Below are 23,723 nucleotides of genomic sequence, written 5' to 3' on the forward strand. Positions count from 1 at the left end.
GTTCTGGGTCATTGCTTGTTGCTAAGGTGTTCTAAGTGGTTGCTAGGGTGCTGATAGGCAGTTCTGTGTGTTGTTTTGTTGCTAGGGTGTTGCTAAGCATGTCATTGCTTGTTGCTAAGGTGTTCTAGGTGGTTGCTAGGGTGCTGATAGGCAGTTGTGTGTGGTGGCTTATTACTAGTGAGTTGCTAAGCATGTCATTGCTTGTTGCTAAGGTATTCTAGGAGGTTGCTAAGGTGCTGATATGCAGTTGTGTGTGGTGGCTTATTACTAGGGTGTTGCTAAATTATTCCAGGTGGTTGCAAGGGTGCTGATAGACAGTTGTGTGTGGAGGCTGATTACTAGGGTAAGTATGAAATTGCTTGTTGCTAAGGTGTTCTAGGTGGTTGATAGCGTGATGATAGGCAATTGTGTGTGGAGGCTGATTACTAGGGTATTGCTAGGGTGTTGCTAAGGTGTTCTAGGTGGTTGCTAGGGTGCGGATAGACAGTTGTGTTTGGAGGCTTATTATTAGGGTGTTGCTAAGCATGTCATTGCTTGTTGCTAAGATGTCCTAGGGTGTTGCTACGGTCCTGACGGGCAGTTATGTGTGGTGGTTTGTTAGTAGGGTGTTGCTAAGCAGGTAATTGTTAGGTTGTTCTAAATGGATGCTTGTTCTGGGTGGCTGATCTTGCTGTGGTTGTGCAGATACTGTATATGGACAGACAGTAGAAAATTGAGAAAATCCAGATGAATTTTGTTGTGTTTAGACTCTAAGAAGAACAGACAGGAAATTTTGGCATTTATTTATTTAACAATTTCATTCCATACATGTGAATTAGGCTTAAAATCGAATTTCGAACCAAATGAATACACCAAGGAACACATTAAAAAAAGAAAAGAAACCAAATGAGGCGTTTTCATTTCGGCTTGCTACAAGAAGCACAAACCCTTCGTGTTCTGAAGCCACTATCGTTTCAAGAGCTAGGGAGGTCGTTTCACTTAAAAACCAGGTACTCAATCTACCAGTGCACAGTATGCTACCCACTACATCTGCTTCACTGGCACGCAGAAGAGTTTTGCAATGTGAGAGGAACATGGTGAAATTTAAGTAGCGTTTGTTTATCTTTTACATTTGAACTACAGATGTTTCTGGAACTGTGTGTATTGTGTCGTCGTCGGTGCAGCTAATTCTAGCAAGGTCATGCGAAAAACTGCGTTTCCTTCAAACTATTTGATCTTGACCTACTTGTAGCGTGTCTTTACTATGACAACTGCCCTCTTAGTGTAACTCATTTACAAGCTAAATTAGAGTGCATCTTTTTCTGGTCTAAATTTCGCAACGGATCGTTACAGCAACTGGAGAGCTTTGCTTTATTATGCGGATGTGTTTAAACAATATACAGCTTGCGTGATATGGATTGGAAACAAGCATATATACACACACTGGCATGAGCATTAAATAAACACTGAGATATTAGTGTGATTATAAGGATGTTTAAAACGCAGCATGATTGAGCAAATAGAAATAAATTGGTATGATACCTGTATGTGTTAAAATAGAAAGAAAAACGCTTCATACCTGAGATGCAAAAAAATGCAGCGGATTAAAATAATGCAACTGGGTGACATAAATTAACATTTTTGATTAACAGTGTTACAGTTTCTGTTCTGGCCAGTTTATTAAAAAGACTCTTTGCTAGATGTTTTTAATACACACATTCTTTTATTTCAGTTTATGAAATATTTTGAACTCTAAACCTTTTCAGTAAATGAAAGTTGATCAGAGTGAATGCTTTCTACTTTTTCACATTTCACTGTGATCATAAATGGTGCATTTTAGGGAGGCTTTCATTATTCTGCCAACAAAATCTGCCTGCTAATTGGTGTAATCTATATTTTTATAGTCTGTCAGGAGGAGAAATAACCCAGGTGCATTTTATTTAAACATATGGAACCTTTTTTCCCCCCAAATCATGTCTGTATCCACAACATAGTGAAACAGCAGTTGTAGATGAATTGTCACTTGCAGGCTCTCAAAAATGTTTCTAACTGACAAAAACCTAAGCTCTGTTCCAAAACCTAGTGAGCTGCCTACACAGGGAACATCATTGCTCTTATGGAATCTCATAAGTGACCAATTCAAATTAACACACCATAACTGATTTCAGTACAAGCTTGCTTTTAGCATGTTTTGTAAATTCCACTGCAGTCACTAGCTGAACAAAAAACATCAAACTGGAAATGCGTTGGTGCATTAAAAACGTGAATGCGAGGTGACAATATAACGTACAATTTATAAAGGCGAGTTTGAAGGAAAAGAAACAACCAGGCATTGGGTGACCAGTCGTCGCTGAAACAAAACAACACAAAGCTCCTACTACAAACAAAAAGGCAATTATGGTGATAAAAGAAGCTGATTTATTTGTTCTTAGAAACGTTGAGTATGTCCTGTAACTGGTCAAAATCTGAGCAAGTGGATATATTTTCTTGATAATAGCATGTGATTTACTGACCACAAAGGCAGCATTAGGTCAGTGTCACAATCAGACAGACAAGTACCAAACATTGTTAGCAGTCATTATGCCAGACAGACGGCTTTCAGCCAATCCACATAACAAGAGAGGAAGTAGAAGGAAAAGAGAAATAAATTAAAGGTAATTGTGGCTTGAGTAGCATGCGAGTGGTTATGTTTCATTTCACAAGTCTTAAATTGTTTTTTTGTGTGCACTGATAAATGGTTTGGCCTTCAGAAGTATGTAATCTGACTGATAACACACAGCCCAGTGACTCTGTCAAAGGGTACCATATTCCTAGCCATTAATATATTCACACATATTAGGGATACATGTGACGAGACAATTACATTTGAGTAACATACTTGTATATGGAAGTGATATGTGTTATTGTGGTGCATTATGACTAAAATTATCAAATGTAAAGCTTGACCATCTGTGGGTTTTATAAGCTTTGATATGTGAGAACGGAGACGGACTGCGAAAGCAAGTTTGAACACTAATCGTCATCATTTACAGGAAACGAACATCAGGTGAAGGTGATTTAAAAGTCTCCCATTCAACAAACACATAGCGTTGCTGTTTCATTAATTATTCCACTGCTGTCACAAATGCTGTCAAACTCATTAAGTGGTTTTCAATTAAGCAAAATTAAATAATTTACATTGCGAGTCGAACAAAAACATTCCTTCAAAAATGTTTTACCAAAATGGGATACTTGTACAGTATATACACGCCTTGAGCTAAAACAAAGTTTATGAAGTTGTTGAGAATCTTTTATTGACAAATAAGATGAAAAAAATGAACGATTTGTCCCCACCAATATTTAGATCAGCTAATATACAAACTTGATGGAATTAGGGATCCCAAAGTCTAACAACAATTTTCACTAGTTACCACATTTAGCAGATATATTATACAGCCTTAGCAAGGTTGTCTATTCATCATAGAAATCAACAAAAGAACAGAAAAAAGATACCGTAATTTCAAAAACACTTCCAAACATTAACATAACCTGTGACTTCAGTGAGCGTAAAGCGTACTGATGTCCAGTTTGGGTAATGAAAGTTAGTTCTTTTTACTTCACGATTGCTGTATTAGACTGATTCATGAGTTGATGGGAGTCATTTGTGCTTATTTTTTGATTGGCCTAAACCTCACGCTGTAAAATGAGTGCTACGCGTGGGCAACGTTCTCTCAACGTTATTATAATGTTTAGGTTTGCATAAAATGTTTTTGGGATCTTTAATGAACTGTATATATATCTGACCAGTGCAGGTTTAAGAGCACTGAAATAGTTGCACACTACTTGTTTTTGTTAAATATCACTTTCTGTGTGTTGTGAGAGTTCTTGTGTTCGGCACAACGGTTGTGTAAACAGCTGAAAGGATGATATATTCGTGGATCTGTTGTTATGAAAATGCTGCGTATGGGGGCCAATCAGTGCAGGAATAGACAGACTGCTGCAGAACCAAGCAGTGAAGATGCAGCATCATACTACACAAACACACAACTGGGCTTGTTCTTTCTTTCTTTGCCTGGTTGCTAATTCACTAGCCTGCTATGGTTTATTTGGTGACCAGAGTTGGTAAACCTAACAGTTTCAACTAATTTAAAAATACAAGGTGATTTTCGGTGGAACACACTGAGACCTTCTGTGAAGCTATTCATTTACGTACCAATATCTACAGTTCAAGTACAAAATACTGATTTTAACCATAGTGTGAGCTGTCGGTTTCACATCATGTAATAGTAATTTGGAAAATGGAGCTTCGCTACTGATAACATTATTAACACCTAAAAATCTGTAGAATAAAAAGGGAACCTCCCTCCCTCCAAGTCTGAGTATATTTTTACTACTGTACATTGTTTTTTTTGGGGGAGAAACATCACAATAAATGGATTCAGCATGAATCACAACCAAAATCAAAGTAAAAAAAAAATAACAGAGCACAAACATTTTAAAAAAATCATAACGCTGAAGATAAAAAGCAAGCAACCAATCAGAGGCCTGACAAACATGAAGGCATTGACTGAAACTCAGCGGACATTTGTATATTTAGGCACTGTGAGAGGATGAAGGGCGAGTCCTTACTGAAAAATGGCTGCAGATTATTTTCTTTTTTTACATATTTGGAGATTTTGACTTTTTTGTACCACTTTGGGGTGTTTTACAGCTATTTAATGATTATAAAAGGTGACATCTTCAGCAAATAAGATGCTCGTAAAAAGTAGGAGGTGAGCTGTTATCGAAAAAAGCTAAAGAAATCCAAACTGAAATGAAAACAACAAACTGAACAGCATAGAAGGGTGAGAAGAAGCTTCTGCTGCTGTCTGAAGAAGTTCCTACACGGTGCAGGGGAAGGAACGAGAGTAGAGAGAGAGAATGCGAGAGAGAGAGGAGCGCAGTGCCACTTGCAGTCTAAATGAAATACTCTTTCTTTTCTTCTGCGTGTGCGTGGTTGCCGTCAGCATTGATGATGGCTGTGTCTGCGTCCGGGGCGTCATCCGCTCCTTTGGCCTCGTTTGTCAAATACGTGCCTGAAAAACACACACAAGGTCTTGATTTGAAGATATTTTTAATGTCACTGCAACTTTACAATACCTATTTATGTGGACTCTGGTTAAAAAAAAAAAAAAGGAAACTAATAAAGTGCTGGAAACTTCAAAATGGCAATTCTATGTAAGAGAATTACTAAGTCCAAAAGTCTGTTGACCACTTGTGAAAATGCAAATAATTTTTATGCACTACCGGTCAAAAGTTTGCAATAATTATGATTTTTTAATGTCTCTGAAAGAAGTATCTTATGCTCACCAAGACTGCATTTATTTGATCAAATTACAGTAAAACAGTGATATTGTGAAATATTATTACACTTAAAAGAACTGTTTTCTATATTTTAAAATGTAATTTATTCCTGTTATGGTAAAGCTGAATTTTCAGCAGCAATTATGCTAGTCTTCAGTGTCACATGATTATTCAGAAATCATTCTAATATGCTGATATTCTAATATACCAGATAATATAATTGTAATATTTAATAAGCATTGATGATGGCTGTGTCTGCGTCCGGGGCGTCATCCGCTCCTTTGGCCTCGTTTGTCAAATACGTGCCTGAAAAACACACACAAGGTCTTGATTTGAAGATATTTTTAATGTCACTGCAACTTTACAATACCTATTTATGTGGACTCTGGTTAAAAAAAAAAAAAAGGAAACTAATAAAGTGCTGGAAACTTCAAAATGGCAATTCTATGTAAGAGAATTACTAAGTCCAAAAGTCTGTTGACCACTTGTGAAAATGCAAATAATTTTTATGCACTACCGGTCAAAAGTTTGCAATAATTATGATTTTTTAATGTCTCTGAAAGAAGTATCTTATGCTCACCAAGACTGCATTTATTTGATCAAATTACAGTAAAACAGTGATATTGTGAAATATTATTACACTTAAAAGAACTGTTTTCTATATTTTAAAATGTAATTTATTCCTGTTATGGTAAAGCTGAATTTTCAGCAGCAATTATGCTAGTCTTCAGTGTCACATGATTATTCAGAAATCATTCTAATATGCTGATATTCTAATATACCAGATAATATAATTGTAATATTTAATACTAATAATGTATATAAAATGTTTTACATTTTATTTATTTTATTAAAATTTTAATAAATATCTTATTTTGTTTTCATAAAAAAATATTATATAACTTCAAAATGTCGCAGTATTTTTTTTGCACCTATTTTTCATTCATTTTACAAAACCTTCTTTTGTCTTGATGTATTTTTGAGTATTACTGTGTCTACATTTTACAGAAATTTAAGAAAAATCGTACCTTTATGCCGTGCCAGGTAGCGTCCCAATACAATAATTAAGCACAAAGTTGCAAAGACGACAACAGCGACAATTCCACCAATCAGAGCATGGTCTGGCGGGCCTGGCAGGGCATTAGGATCTGTAAGAGAGAGAAAGAGGAGGAGGAAACATAGTTGGTAACCTTTCTCATTTCATCATACTTTTTTTTTCCCCTTCCGAAACATCAGAAGGTTGACAACAAATATTTTGGACTAAAGCTTTAGCCCTCTCCTGGTCAAGGAGTTTAAAGTCTGTCTGAACTGACAGGTCGAGCCATATGGTGGTCTGACAGGGATCTATGCATGCCTAGAATGAAAGTAAAGAGGAAGACATGGGCCACAACAAACACTGTGTCATCAGCTGCTCGTGACTAACAAACATACACTACATGGTCAAAAGTTGTTTGAGAAGGGTCACAAATTTCCTAGAGGACCGTCTTTACAGAAGCTGCCGAGGAAGGTCAACTTCCTATTAAAGCCAATAGTTTTGAGATGTAATGCTCAACATGCATATACATATTGGTAAGGTATTTGGGTATCCATATACTGTACTTGTTTGACCATACAGTCAAAATGGCATTTTTTCAATGCCATAGAATAACTATTCTTTTCAATGAACAGTTTTTAAAAGAATAATTTTTCAGTGTAACGATATAAAAAACCTAAAGAAACTTTTTCCACTATTTGGAATGTAAAGGTTTGGAATTTAAAGGTTTGGATGTTGAAAGTGCTTCATGGAACCATAAGGGGCTTTCGCGCCGGAGGAACCTTTTCATAGTTCTTAGAACTATTGGTGGAAGAACACGCTTTTTGGCGTGTTTGTGCCGCAGGAGCTAGGAATGTATTTAGTTTTAGAAACTCCATTTGGGGGAACTAAATTAGCTCCTACTTTAGAGTAGGGTCTAAAACCGTTCTATAGGAACTACCAGTGATGTAAGTGTACGCTGATTGGCCAAACGCATACGAAACACCGGTTACCCTGCATTTTTTTAAAATCATGAGTAAAAAACATTTACTCTGATAACGGCATTTACCTGTTATATGTAACACTGCAAGTTGTCATAGGAGATTTAGTCAGATTTTCATGCTCTTTCAATCACGTAAATTGTGCATTTACATTCCATCTCCGTTATCACGAAACCTACCATGCTGGTTAGTTCTTAGAACCCAGTTCCTAGAATTATGTGGTGCGAAAGCCCCTATAGATACCAAAAACAGAACCTTTATTTTTAAGAGTTTACAGAGTAGAATAAAGCTCTTGGTTACAGAAGACAAGACCTGCTGTTCAAATTGTGGGCTACTTCATTTCATCCCCGACCAGACAATGCTCCTGAACCTCCAAGAGTATTATTAATTTATAAGATGGGTTCATCTCCTTTCTCTCTCTGAGCTGTGGTTCTTTATTATGTCCCTGCTTAGTGCCATTTGGAGTGATATATTATAATTGACAGCATGCGTTGCATCTGCCACAGCGTGTGCGTTTAATCCGGGCTGTGCTTTGTGCTGCGGGAGCTTCCTAACCACTGCCTGCAATTACTGTATCAGCCACACAAAGCCGGGATAAACTCAGGGCCAGAGAGGCATTCAAACAGTCCATCAGCTCTCATTTCGGTAATGGAGAATCCCACCTCGGATCGACATCGGCTGGGCGCGCCGGCTCCATATCCCTCTGATTGACATCTCATAGACTGGCTGTTTTTTTTCGCCGTCTCTCAATAATAGCATTTCTTCTCTTTGTTGTGTTTACAGGAGGAGTATAAAAACCTACAAGCTGCATCTGACTTCCCTGTGACAATCAATCACAATAAAAAAACTAAATATGTGCAGATCTCTATCACCCTTTTAGCGGCTCGCTGAAATATGAAATGTGGAGTGGCTACTCGTATCTGACAGGCGCATGTTTCTGAATTTCCAACGGTGAAAGGCTATGGTATTAAACTCTCAATTTTGATGACATCAATAAATCAAACTTAAGTCCCAAAAAATATCGCCACTACAGGTGTGTGTGTGTGACTTTAGTTCAGCTATCAAAACAGCCTCACCTTTATGCCTCTTCAACCAGAGTTTTCACACTGAACTCTAGTTCTCAGTGATGTTTAACTAGGAAAAGTAACAAAACAAATTCTTGGCACTGCTATTCTAAATATCAGTACTGTGTTCAGACACTTTTGTCCCTGAACATTAGACTGTGAATCTCAAGTACATCCCTCAGTGTTGTGATAATTAGCCCTTCTCTGTCCTCGCTCTATTTTTATCAACACACAGTGGGGTTGCCGTGCTGAGTGTCGTCCTATAGGGCGACTCCATTGACACTGTGAGAGGCCTGGTAATCTCTAACTATATTAAGGATAATTTCTACAGTTAGAGAGAAGGAGTTACATAGTTCATTCCATTAGTCAAAGCAAAACAAAAGTAGCATGCAGCTCCAGATCTCACACTTTCCCAGTGTGTGAATTATACAATGACTTTCAGAGGGGGTGGGTCAACTTTTATAGGATTTTTAAATACTTTTTAAAAGTAATTTTCAACTTTTTGAAAGTAGTGTTATGCAACTCGTATTGTCTATATATATTCTTTCAATGAAGTGATAAATAATGGAAAAGGGGGAAATGTCACAAATTAAACGGTCTAATGTTAAGAAAACACCACATTTTTTCCTGCATAATCATGCAACGTAACTAATATATATACAGTATATGTGTGTGTGTGTGTGTGTGTACTGGTATATATGGTTTATGAGGACAGAAATGTGTATAATGACATGGGTACTACAACGTAAACATGGTTTATGAGGACAGTTCCTGTGTCCCCGTAAAACAAAAGGCTTAAAAAACATACAGAACTGTGTTTTATGAAATTCAAAAATTGCCAGTAGTTTTCTGTTAGGGGTAGGTTTAGGTGTAGGGTTGGTGTATGGAGATAGAAAATACAGTTTGTACAGTATAAAAACGCCTATGGAGAGTCCCCGTAAACCACAAATGCAAGTGTGTGTGTGTGTGTGTGTGTGTGTGTGTGTGTGTGTGTGTGATCAAAGTCTACTAGGGTCGGTTTACTTTTTTAATTTTCAGGGTGTAAACTTTTAAGGTTTGTCTTATGCAACCTGTATTGTCTTGTGGTATCCCAGTGTCATAACCACTTTATAATATTTATATAATAGTATAAAAAGGCGGGAAAACACCAGAAATTTGAATCTGACCAATTTTAACCACCATAACCACCATCGAAAATGCCACAAATCAAAAACTCTAATTTTAAGAAAACTCTACAATAATCATGCTACTTATGCTACTTAAAAAATATTTTTAAAAAGCAATTTTTATGTAGTGTTCAAAATCCTCTAGTGTCGAACATCTGAGGAAACGTTCCTCATATAAATATATACAATTAAAACTATTTGGATATGTACTTTATGATCTTTCATTTTGACTTCCTCTAGGTTGAGTTCAAGCTTTAACTTCTTCCCCAAACCCCTTGCAATTTGCACCCTGCACTTGGCTTACTATTTCTCTTTCTTAGCTTCTCATTTTCTGTCCTTGTGCACCACACACAGGCTTAACTCATCAGAGCGTTTGTCCTTAGACACACAATGGGCTTAACATAGTGGGATCCACCAGCAGAGAAGTGATATGTTTCCTCTCCCCAGCACACATTATCTTTTAATAAGCCCTGCGACAGTCCTTCCCTTATGATTTAATATTGAAGCACCGCACGCACATTCCTATTTTAATATTCAGAATTTCTTCCCCTGACCCCTGCATTGTGTGGCTCTGGCAAATATAACAAATTACCGACAGTGAAACCGCACCGCTCTGATGGTGTGGGATATAAACTCGCCAGCGGCACATCTGAGAAGAGGTTTTCAATCCAGCAGCGGCTAAACAACATTGAAAACAGCACTAGCACCCAGCGCACGTGAACTCTTGCGGTCACATGAATTCTTAAAGGAAACGGTTTCAGAGGAGAAACATGCAGGAAGCAGTCTTTTAACAAATCCACATGGCAGGGGTTATGAACAGGCCTCGGGGGGCAGGAGCAGCAGGGGCGGCCATGTTGCGCTCTTGTTGGGATGACATTTCAAGGTGAGCGCTACCATTAACTCCACATGCTAATTCGGGAGACTGGCACATGCTGTCTGGGAGATTATTTTTACGGTAATCTCTGCGATATTTGTATAAATGCCTTAAAGGGAGACGGTGAGCGTGGGCTGAGTGTAAAGTGAATGTAGGAAAGCGAACGTCAACGCTTCGGCTGTGTCCCCGTAAAACAAAAGGCTTAAAAAACATACAGAACTGTGTTTTATGAAATTCAAAAATTGCCAGTAGTTTTCTGTTAGGGGTAGGTTTAGGTGTAGGGTTGGTGTATGGAGATAGAAAATACAGTTTGTACAGTATAAAAACGCCTATGGAGAGTCCCCGTAAACCACAAATGCAAGTGTGTGTGTGTGTGTGTGTGTGTGTGTGTGTGTGTTCAAAGTCTACTAGGGTCGGTTTACTTTTTTAATTTTCAGGGTGTAAACTTTTAAGGTTTGTCTTATGCAACCTGTATTGTCTTGTGGTATCCCAGTGTCATAACCACTTTATAATATTTATATAATAGTATAAAAAGGCGGGAAAACACCAGAAATTTGAATCTGACCAATTTTAACCACCATCTAATTTCAAGAAAATGCCACAAATCAAAAACTCTAATTTTAAGAAAACTCTACAATAATCATGCTACTTAATCATTAAAAAAAATATTTTTAAAAAGCAATTTTTATGTAGTGTTCAAAATCCTCTAGTGTCGAACATCTGAGGAAACGTTCCTCATATAAATATATACAATTAAAACTATTTGGATATGTACTTTATGATCTTTCATTTTGACTTCCTCTAGGTTGAGTTCAAGCTTTAACTTCTTCCCCAAACCCCTTGCAATTTGCACCCTGCACTTGGCTTACTATTTCTCTTTCTTAGCTTCTCATTTTCTGTCCTTGTGCACCACACACAGGCTTAACTCATCAGAGCGTTTGTCCTTAGACACACAATGGGCTTAACATAGTGGGATCCACCAGCAGAGAAGTGATATGTTTCCTCTCCCCAGCACACATTATCTTTTAATAAGCCCTGCGACAGTCCTTCCCTTATGATTTAATATTGAAGCACCGCACGCACATTCCTATTTTAATATTCAGAATTTCTTCCCCTGACCCCTGCATTGTGTGGCTCTGGCAAATATAACAAATTACCGACAGTGAAACCGCACCGCTCTGATGGTGTGGGATATAAACTCGCCAGCGGCACATCTGAGAAGAGGTTTTCAATCCAGCAGCGGCTAAACAACATTGAAAACAGCACTAGCACCCAGCGCACGTGAACTCTTGCGGTCACATGAATTCTTAAAGGAAACGGTTTCAGAGGAGAAACATGCAGGAAGCAGTCTTTTAACAAATCCACATGGCAGGGGTTATGAACAGGCCTCGGGGGGCAGGAGCAGCAGGGGCGGCCATGTTGCGCTCTTGTTGGGATGACATTTCAAGGTGAGCGCTACCATTAACTCCACATGCTAATTCGGGAGACTGGCACATGCTGTCTGGGAGATTATTTTTACGGTAATCTCTGCGATATTTGTATAAATGCCTTAAAGGGAGACGGTGAGCGTGGGCTGAGTGTAAAGTGAATGTAGGAAAGCGAACGTCAACGCTTCGGTGATCTTCCTTACATCGGTGAGCTATTGAAGGACAGTGACAGAGAAAGTGCTGAACTGGAAAGCTTCACCTTCATGGTACAATCGAACACTGGAAATTAACATTTACAGGGCGACTGCTGATGTGCTTCCAAATTGAAAGGTGCAGAGAGACGGTTGGCCTACCGAAAGAATTGTAACATATCAAAACACCGCCCTCTATGCGGAAGGCAAATTCAATGGAAACCTCCCAATAAATCACCTAATATGAAAACCCAGCACAAGCTATTCAATGGCATTTATGATTTGATTGCTGTACGCATGATTTGCTCTGAATCTTGGATTCAAATGTTCCACCACAATCAACCAGAAGCAAACCAAATTACGCATAAATTGTAAAATGCAGTGGAATGGAAAGATAGTGCTATTAACCAAATTATGAGTTTAAGTGTGAGCTCATTAGACTTGATTAGAAACTCTGCTGGATATTAAGCTGTTTACCATAAGATACATCAACATTAGTCCTCTGTGTCTGAGAACATCTGCAAACCTCCACATTTAAAAGGGTTATTTAAAAATGTATGCCTCAGAATAAGGTTTATTTTGCTCATATTTTTATATTTTAGAGATTTTTATTTGCAAATTTTAAATATAAGTGTAAAAATACTTTTCTCCTGTTTAACATAACATGCAGTGATGACTATAAATAAGCCATTTCTAGGTACATTGTAACCAGTGGTGTGACTTTTAGGCGGGAATATCAGACAGAGTAACTTTAACCCTTTTTCACTTCCATTTGATGACTCCATTTGCACAGAAATTGCACACTTCACTTTCAAATACATATAAAAGTTTATATTAAAGGGATAATTCACCCAAAAACGAAAATTCTGTCATTAATTACTCACCCTCATGTCGTTCCAAACCCATAAGACTTTCGTTCCTCTTCAGAACACAAAGTAAGATATTTTTGATGAAATCCAAGAGCTTTCTGACCCTGCATAGACAGCAATGCAACTACCACGTTCAAGGCCCAGAAAGGTAGTAAGGACATGGTTAAAATAGTCCATGTGACATCAGTGGTTCAACTGTAATTTCATGAAGCTATGAGAATACTTTTTGTGAGCAAAGAAAACAAAAATAGCAACTTTATTCAACAATTTCTTCTCTTCCGTGTGGATGTTCTGTCAGAAACAGAAGATTAATGTCGACTTATATTAGGGTAAATGCGCTATACTCCATATGATAATGTGGATGGGTTTTGTGGACAAAAAGCATTTTTCTCCACTGATGACTATTTAAAAAGCTACACCAGCTGAGAAACTGCCATTGAGATGAATGGGAATTCTAACGGATGGCTTTCTCTAGGTATTATAGACCTTCTTAGGATCCGCAAGCCTGCAGAAACAGGTTAATAACACATCCTACAATTATTTTATGAGTATTTTACAGTCTCTTGAACAATCTAAAAGCATAGCTTTGGCTGATTTCACAGTTAATGGGCACTACAGTGTCATTTCTTTCTAGGAAGCCATATGAATATTCTGCCTCAGTCAGACTTGAAGATCCTATAGTTCCTGTTCTCTTTCTGCATGTGCAGGCTCACTTCTCTTCAAGACACATTGGCAGCAGTAAAAGCCAGCCAATTAAATAATATTAGATGCCTCTAGGACTCTGTAAATATATAAATAAAGATAAATAATGGCTTAATGCACTGTTTAATAAGTCAATTATTCCCCATTTTCTGCTGAGAAAGAACATTTGACAATTGCGTCTAATGGAAAACTGTTACCAGGAAGAAAAAGAGGCTGTTATATTCGAGCTGTGCGGCCCTCATGAGGGCCCAATCTAGGAAATAAACATTAAACATCCAAATCAACCATTCCATCCATGCAGAAAAGAGAAAATAGCTAAATGCTCCTTGTCTGTCTTTCACATCCCTTTGCCCAGCACAGCAACCTCTCAAATGACATGTGAGTCTTTAGAGGGCTGATTTACATACCGGATGCTCTGAAGAGTTGATCTAATGCCAAACGAGGGCAAAGGCAGGCCGCCGAGTTGGTCAGCACAGTTTAATTCGATTTTCAAAACTAATTACGGCTTCTAATTGTGGTTAAAAAAGTGTGTCTGGAGAGAGACAGGATGATTGAACCCAAATAGGGAGAAAAAAGAAAACAAATACAGGTGTTCTCCACTGAGAGGCACGAGAAGGCAAGTAATTTAATGATTTGGAGACTTTACACTGTAACATTCATAATTAGGCCATCGTGCTTCAAACTTGATCTGCAGTGAATGCTGGGAAAGGGCGAGTGTTCATTTCAGCAAATCAAAGCAGCTCAGGGCTTCCAGAGGATTACTTAAAGTGCCTCCTTTCCACGGAAACAAAATGAATGAAGAGAGTCTTATTTGTAATTCATATTTGGTGGTAGAGTTTAATGATTTTTCTTTTTTCCTTTCCTGTTATATTTTAAATTGTTACCATAAGTCTTCCCTCGACATCACTTAATGTGACAGATCATCAATAACCGCGCTGCGTGACCAAGGAAAAAGACCTTTGCATTACATTTTAATTCCTCCTGTGTTGTGTCATTTTCAGAAAGGAGAGAGAGGAGGGCGCTCAGGACTCCTTTCTCAATATTTAACTGACCCTCCAGGGACACGGCAGCTGAAACTTTGACTTATCCATTTAAACAGAGCCGGCTTCTGCTGGTGTCCTCTGGCAGCCCCTCCGAGGAAATGCTTTTTCATTCTGGAACACACCTTTCTTGGAGTTCAAATCAATAATTCTGAGATGTTCATTGATATGAAGTTCAAAATCATTTTTATCCTTCTATTGAGAATAAGCAGCAGGATGAATGATTTCCAAGATTAAATTCTCTTTCGGTGCTTCTAAAACCCTATTCGGGATTTGTTTTCTGGATATATGTCTCTAAAGCAACTGTCTGTAATGTTTAGTGTTAATTCATACAGGATAAGTAATGTCTGTAAAAATCTCAGAGATGGACTGTGCCCAGGTGCACTGCAAATATTATATCTTTTGTAGATATCTTAAATTCCACTTTTTGGGGAGATAATAATTATATTTTAAGAGCTTTGCTGCTGTGCCAAGAAAGAAAATTGCAGCTGGCTGCAATTTTGAAGACTTTTAGACCAAGCAGAAACCTCTATAAGCGGTCATTTACTATGGCTAGTGGTCACTTACCCGCTATTTAGTAAGGACAAACAGGACAAACATTAAAGTCACCTAATTAATATTCATAAGCCAAGCTTATAAGATTTATAATAAGTTAGAATTAGTCCATTAGCACATCATTCCTAAACCCCTAGTTGTGCTTAGTGTTTTTACACTTTGACATCACACATAACTGACCTATCACAAAATGTTTTTCACTGTGTGTACTAAGTATGCAGGAAATATTACACATGAGCATATATTTCCGGTTAACTGGCAAAAAAATCATTCGCATTTCAGACAAAATGTAGCCAAACAGCAATTGTATATTGTACTCACACATTTAAAAGTTGGGTATTTTTGCTATTTTTCTTGTTCTTATTCTTTTTGTTGTTAGAAAAAAAAATTCCCTCCATCACTTTGTTTCAATCCTAAAACTACATGCTTGTGTACTCTTTGCACTTTGCTAAACAGAAAGAACACAATCCTTTCTATCTCTTTCACATGGGTAACAAATGTCAAGTGCATTAAGGAACAATAAGAAATTAATTTTAAAGTTTTTTTTCTATTTTTCTTAAATAAATGTTTTCAGTTTAAGGTTGTAGCATCATTTTTACTGGAACATGAATGTGCAGAATGTTTTTTTATACAAAATCATCATGGCTACTTCGTCATTTTAATCATGCAGAATTGCCTTGTGATTCACACATTCGCAGCTACAAGCAGTCATGTGACTTGAAGAAATAACTCAAGAAACTCAAACGCGGCTCTAGACTTCTCGTAAAGCACTAATTGGGTGAACAAAGCTTTCCAGGGCGGCACATACTGCTTGCAGCACAGGAACAAAGTGTTGGAACTTGCAAATGACTCTCTGAGGATTGCTCATTTGTTTGCTTCTTACTGGGATTACAGCCCATGAACAAGGCCGTATCCAGGCCACAACTGACAGGCGCACGTCTGCCTATTACGCTCCTGTGGTGTGGCCATGTTGAGTAATTGCTGGGTTTCTGGTCAACGCTTCAAGAAACATATGTTCCACTCCGCACTGTGAGACTCCTTGCAGGAGGCTAGTAGTCTCCCGCCATGTATAACGAGTCTTTTTGACAAAGGGTCTTGGAGGAATCCACAGTGACCTACAGCGGAAATAATAGGACATAATTCGAAATACATTTTTTTGTTTTTCAAGCCAACATATTTCAAAGCTTCTAAAACTTCAGTACTTCCACGATAGCCCTTTCTCTGTTTATGTCCTGGAGTTAAATCCAATTAAGCCGGGTAATTCTTGGCAGACGCTGGACAAGTTTAAAAAGTTTTGTAATAATTTAGCAAAACTGCTGCACTTTGTTGTCCTCTCTTTCATTTCTGGCCTTGGCTAATGAACCCAGACCCGGACCCTCCCTAAAACAGATAAATTTCTGCACTTTCCTCTCCCTGTCTAAAGACAAAAGGCATGACCAATCATTATCCCTGTAAAAGTGTCTCCGTGGGACAATAACGGCGCCGGGGTCTACGGCAGTGCGCTTTCATGCTGATTATGAAAAGTGAGCTGTAAATATTTTAAATTCTCAGCATCCCCGGTACTTTATTCAACCTTTCAGCTTCATAAGGTTACAGCTAATTTGCAAGCCATAAAAACACATTTGGCAGATTTAACAGGGACGGGAGAGGCACTGATGGCATTGTCTGGGCCCCGTGTTTCTTTGAGGAAGAGTTATTATTCCCATTAAGCCTGGCAGAACGATGAGGCCAGAAATTCGCCACTGGTACGCTCCCATTGATCGTGGGCAGGAGAATGAGCTGCTAATGCATTTAGAGAAATAAGATCTGTTAACACCGCAGACGTTCAGCATTACAAGCTTGGAGAGAAATCCTTTTCGATGGAGGGAATATGTGCGGTATTTCTTCACAAGTTGCTGATTCCATTCTGGTTTTAAAGGATAATTTCAGCATAACCTGGCATAAAACTGGGATATCTTGAGGAACAGGAACATACTGATGCCGGATAAACTTTAATCTCGTATCAAAGACAACAAAATCCCATGTTTAGTCCAAGTTATCCTCAAATTTAACCAAGTAAGCCACTTTGAAGAATGGAACCGTGAGAAACCATGATACAACACAAGCACAGCCTTTCTGTTTTCGTGTACAAACTTCCCTTAAAGTTGCACCAACAGGGCTGCACCCCTCACAGGTCACACGGAAATAGGTAGACATTCAAACGACCTTATGGAGAGTCCATGGGGAGTGTGAAATTTTTTTGATACACCTTATAAATCACACTGTCTATATTTAGCTGAAACATTCATAAACAAGAAACAAAACAGACCCTGATACCCCTGAGACTGGACGTTCACTGCAAGGGTCTAAAGAACGCTTATGTCACATGGTACAGGTATGCCTACAGGCTTGGCGTCAAGGCACTTAACCGATGGGGACTGTTGTTCAGACCCTTTAAAGATGCACAAATCTCTCCAGGAGAGAATATAGTTAAGGTGAACCAAGTTGAATCTAATACAGATTGTCATGTACTGACCCCCAAAAGTTGTCCCAAACCCATATGCTGTCTGACGTTATGATATATGGCATGCAAGTGAAAACTGCCTTGGATGCACAATTGTTTTGAGTCATAGCTTCAGCGGAAGGGAAATTATGTAAAAAGTGATTTTTTTGAGGTTGTAAAACAAAGATCATTAGAGTACGTTTTACAAGGAAATACTGTTTTAGTGTTTCTACTTCAAAATTTCACAGTACATGCCATTTCTTTGTAATTATTTGTGAAACTTAGTATCAATTTTTGAGTGAAAATTGTTTTTGTTTTCTAATGGAAAGAAAATAATAGCATGCTGGTTTGAAATGACAAAAGTCTGAGTAAACAATTAAAATTTTCATTTTTTGTTGATTCATACCTTTAATAAGATGGGTTTAATGACACACAAAGGGCTCAAACTGTCAAATCTGAGATGCTAGAAATCATGGTTAGAACAAATTGATGATGGAAGGAAGAGATAGGAACTTAACGAGGACACACAAAGGTGCAGAGTGACTGTTGAGTACAAAAACACTCCAGATGTCCTCGGAGCTGCAGACTTCAGTCAGAGTAAACTGGCTTGGGGAAAAGAAAGAGAGGTATAGGGATGTGTGAGGGAGACCAGGAGGAAAAAGAGGAAGGGCAGTGGGGTTGTACAGTACCTCTGTTACCGGTGACAGCAGAATTGAGATGCTTGGAGTCTAAGGGACCTGTAGTGTCTGGGAGGGTGGGTGCAGGGGAAGTTGTGGATGGTGACGATGTGGTGGGGGCATCTGTTGTACGTGACAAACAACAATGACAACAAACATGTAAACAAAAAAAGGACGGATAAAAGACAAAACAATAATGACAAGGGGAAGAAAACATTCCTATAACAATGGAACAAATGCAACACAATAGTTGTCATGCTGATAGAATGCAAATAAAAAATGAATGGGTTTAATTTAGCAATGCACACATGAATAAATTATTAAAATAAACGACATGTACAGTACAGCTGACAATCCAGAAATGTATGCTTTTCTTTATGATGTTTATGGATAATGGGTTTGGTGTGTGTATAATATATCAAACCATTCACGACGGTAGCAAAGTGACAGTTTTGTTCACAAAATGGTAGGAAAAAGCAAGCCGCATACAGGGAGAAAAGCATCAATATTTGATGAACTATCAAAAGCGGTCTGCACAGCCGACATGCTGGAGAACATGTGGAGAACAATCACCATAACAAGCCTTTTGTTCCTGATCGTATATTTTTATATCAGGGCAGTTCAGAGCTCAATGTCAGTGCATCTTTAAAAATATAATTGAGCTAATCAATTGGTGTTTTCTTTGACAGGAGGTCAAAAGACTTATGCCCAGTTAACATGCCATTATCATTCTTTTTTATAGTATTTAGTTTTACACTTGTAACGGTTAACCCTTACTAGATGGGTAAAATTAATTAGGGTAGGTTGACAGACCAGATCAAAACTGTTCAAGATATTAATAAATACTGCACAGACAGCTCAAATGCCAACTGTTACACAATAAAGGAAATTGAAAAAAAGAAAAAAAAAATTATATATTTTTTATTAAATATTTATTAGAGCATGACAGAAAATCATAGTGGATAATGATTATTTATTGTTCAAACTCTATGTTAAATATTACATAAATGTATGCTTATAATGAAAAAGCATTAACATATTTGTCAAATGGAGTCAGGATCCATCCCTGAATGCTGTTTCATTGTGTAGAGGGGGCCAAGCTAAAATGTTCTTACACAAAAGCAAAGTTCATACCAATCTATTTTAATTTCATACAATTTCAAGGTGCAGTTTAAATTGAGTGATTTATGCTTTTAAAAACAGCAGGTATCATTCAAGCCTCTTGAACGTGATTCTGGTTCCACAATCTGCTTAATGCTGGCAGCTGCTTTGCATGCATAAAGCATGTTTAGCGCAATGATAAGGACACGAGAGGAGAGTTGGGCTCAAGTTGATAAGCTAAATCACCAGTCTACCTTCGTACTAATGGACTCAAGCAGACAAGCAGAGTAATCCAACTGATAGCTCAAAATTGCACAGCAGCTACCAACTCTGGCTAACTAGAAATTAGACAGACAGCAGTTTGCGGCTAGATTTTTAAATCCTCTGAGGAATGAAAATGTGAGTGGTTCCTGACCATGCTAAACTTGGGCATTGCTAGGCGGTTACTAAGGTATTTTAAGTATTTTTTAGTGTGTTGGGGGTTTCCTTATTGGCTTTGTTTCAAGTGGTTTTACTGTCCAATCATGTTGAAAAGTAATAGCAAACCATATAATTTCATGTATCATTCACATTTTTAGCACAAACAATGCAGGATGAATTACACATACTGTATTGGCATAGTTTAATACTTTTAGTATTAAAAAGGGTTTGTTGATATTCCTAGGGTTATGAATTTCAACAAATGCTCTGAGTAACAACAATAGTAATAGTGTTTGCCTTATCAAACACCACTACTGATGGCTGGAGCCTTGGGAGTTTTTGAAAAGGATCAAATGGGATATATTTTGGGTTTCCAAAGTACATTATTCATAATGCATTTAGTATTGAATGAATAAAATATTTCTTTTTTGAAAGTTATTTAGCACATAACAGAAGATTCCTGCCCAGGGATATGAAGAAACACTTCAACCAAACAGAAAAATGTGCCAAGACCTTTATTGTCAAGATTTTACTATTATAAAGTTAATTACTTGAATAATTTCTTCGCAGGTGGCAAGCATTTCTCTGTATGGTGGAAGTGTTTGAGTAATGTTGTGGATGTTAACATTTTTTTTATATATACTAGATTACTATGCAGAGAATACAAATAAGCCATTCATTGGCTGATTTCTCCAAAAAGTATAAACGCAGTCTCTGTTGCTATCACAACATTGCTTTGACAGCGAAGGTGTTTGGAAAACTTTTAAAAACATTCATTATTTTTCTGTTTGATGAACTAGCATTGCAGAAATTCACCTTAACCAACCCCCGCTATTTAACAGAAATTGTTCTCATTTTAAAGTGCAGCTTATGGAACTAGAACTAGACTAGATCATGAGATTTTGGCTTTGATTTGAGTTGGGGGATTCAGAGATTTATTAAAGTGTTCAAACCTGTTCAAACAGTCTAGATACTATTGGCCTGCTCTAATATCTTATTTAAATGTCATGGCCCAATTTTAATTAAGGGTGAGATTTGAATAATAATATTGACTATACTTCTCACTCAAGTACCCCACTGACATGGCAGCCCTCTGCCTAGAATATAAAGCGATCGGCTGCATATTGAACAGATAATAATTGCATTTTCAATTGGAACAATACAAGGTAATCTGATGAAGGATAGTGACCATTATATTGCTCCAGGTTTTGCACTAATCACTGTTGGAAGGACAGCATTATGTTTTGCCATTTAAAAAGACTAATGAATTACAGACATGGTGCTTTATATTTGTGACACCCAATTAGCTTTTTATTCTTACAGAGAAGGTGTCAGTTTTTTAGTATCAACATCATTAAGAGCTTTGGTTCTCCTTGTTGTTATAGTGTCCTGACATTTCAATGAGCCACTGGCTGGACCCCTACACTGCACCATAACGGCTAATTAAATCTTCTTAAGACGCCCTGTGGGAGGATACAAAAGCCGAGATAGAAGGAGAAAGTGAGAGAAAAGAAACTTCTCGAACTGAGAGGTGGAGGAAGAGTTTTCCAGCCTGGAGGGGTTTAGTGTCAAGAAGGCAGAGGCACAAGAAGCAGGGGGGCTGGAGAGACTCTTCCGCTCGATGCCCACAGTCATATCCGTTCTTAGCCTGTGAGCGTATCCGCACAGCTGCCTCTGATGAAAGTGATGGCAGATGTGGACGCAGTGTAGCCTCTGAACCTCAGGGTGTATCGAGACCCATCATGCTTTGCTGTTATGCTAAGTGGGTGAAACTCATTCTCTTAAACCAAGTCGGAGAAGGACAGAAAAGTGGGTTGCTGCATATGTACACATTGTTTGTGCAGGATTTATGATGCAGAGTTGATTATATGCCTTTGGAAAATTGTCACTAAATTAAAGGAATATTTCAGGCAGTTAAAATTCTGTCATCATTTATTTATAAGTGCATATGATGTTCTTTTTTCTGTGCAATATAGAAGAATGCTAACTTCTGCCAATATTAGGAATTAAATTAAATTAAATGAATCCATAACTTGTATGAAGTCTACTGAAACAGCATGATTACTTTGTGTGATGAACGGATTGAAATTTAATACTTTATTCACTCTCAAATCAAACCAAAACACTGGTCAATTCGCTCATAGAAAGGCTTAAACAAATATGCTGTGCAAAATAAAGCTTGAAAGTTTGGGTTTTCATAGATTTTTTCAGAAAACAGACAAAAACAGCTGACATTGCTGAAAATATTTTCTTTTGTGCTTTACAAAATAAATGAAGTCATACAAGTTTGTAAAAACATGAGGGTGAGTAAAGGATGACATAATTTCCCTTTTTGGCTGAATTAATCGTTTAAACTAGATCTTTTGGATTCTTCAGGCCAGCAATCATTTCAAGGCATTTCATCTTTCAACGGCTTTAAAATAACATGACGGTTATAAGCAGGGTTGAAACCTACGTTTAATTAGCGACGCAGATGCTTTCCAAGAGAGCAGCAAGAGCTGTGTTAGCTTTAAGAGACATGTTACTGTTATCTGTCTGTCACTCACCTTTAACAACCAGCTTATATTCAGCATGGCTTGTGCCAAGGTGATTGGTAGCTTCACAGCGGTAGGTGCCGTTGTCTGTTTTGTTCAGTGCCATGAAGGTGAGCTCTCTTCCTTCAACAATCACCCGCTCCAGGTCTGGCAGCTCTCCTCCGTCTTTAGTCCAGAGTACTGGGTCTGGCCTGATGAAAGATTGATTTTTAGCTCCTAATTAAAAACATAATTCGCCTAAAAAGGTCATATCACATACTTTTTTAAATAATTAGATTTTATTTATTTATTTTTATTATCATTATTTCGTTTTTAAATATTCCGTTCTTCAGTAACAATCTTTGGCGCAAGGATGTGCAGAGCTGTAGGTGCTTCAAACAGCCTGTAACAACACAAAGTTTTGCAACCTCATCATTACATCACTGTGACTGGGTAGACTGAGTATCTGTACCCCGAACAGGCATTGTTGACATGGATATGAGTGATAATATGTTTGCATGAATTCAGATGTATTAATATATTGGAATATTATGGAAATACAGAGTAAGCCATTTTTGCAGCTTAACTGGCCACAAACTTTTACAGTGAAAAGTTCTGAAGGGTTGGAGTTCTGAAAGTTACAGTATGTTTTCCTAGTACAATGGAGACTCACGAAAGATTGCCTTTCCTTAATCTCAAAAGATCAAGGAAAATTGGATTCCTTATGATATGACCCCTTTAATTCTAAAATCAATGGAAAGACAACACCACAAAGTTACAGCAAAGGCTTTGAAAATGCAAAATTCACTGAAAGAGTTTTAAAGTTTTTAATTTTGGCTTAAAGCTATGCAATTTTGATTATCCAAGTTTATCAAAGATTTCTCAGCCTTTTTCTTTAGGAATATTAGAAAACACTGGCATTATTTTAGCTATAGTTGTACCAACGGCTAAGAGCTTCTTAATGTTGTTTTCCGTGTGAATTTATAGTTATATATTCATAGCTGTTTAATTTCAACAGAATCACGTTTATGAGTCATCACATTAATGCAAGCATGTGGTTATAAGCCGCTAGCCGCAGGCCTGCCCACAGGGCAATTTCTCCATGGTGCAACTTTCCAAAGCTCTTTGCAAACATTATAATTCAGCGAGATGCTGATAAATTGTGGATGCTTACGAGGGGTTTCCATGAGGTACACATTCCAGTTTGAGGTACTGCCCCTCCAGTGGGGCTGGTATGGAGTGTTTGATCTCTACATAGGGAGCATCTATGACAGAGACAGAGAGACGAACAAAGAACTATTGTTTCAGACAGCAGCATCCAAGCGGAG

At 37.8% G+C, this 23,723-nt stretch overlaps 1 pseudogene; it reads right to left on the reverse strand.

Moving 5' to 3' along the window:
- Positions 1–770: 770 nt before the first annotated feature.
- Positions 771–23,723, reverse strand: part of LOC107688290 (cell adhesion molecule 2-like) — a 512,567-nt pseudogene continuing 489,614 nt past the window's right edge.

Source organism: Sinocyclocheilus anshuiensis, unplaced genomic scaffold, assembly GCF_001515605.1.
Source record: "Sinocyclocheilus anshuiensis isolate Anshui unplaced genomic scaffold, SAMN03320099.WGS_v1.1 scaffold593, whole genome shotgun sequence".
Taxonomy (NCBI): Eukaryota; Metazoa; Chordata; class Actinopteri; order Cypriniformes; family Cyprinidae; genus Sinocyclocheilus; species Sinocyclocheilus anshuiensis.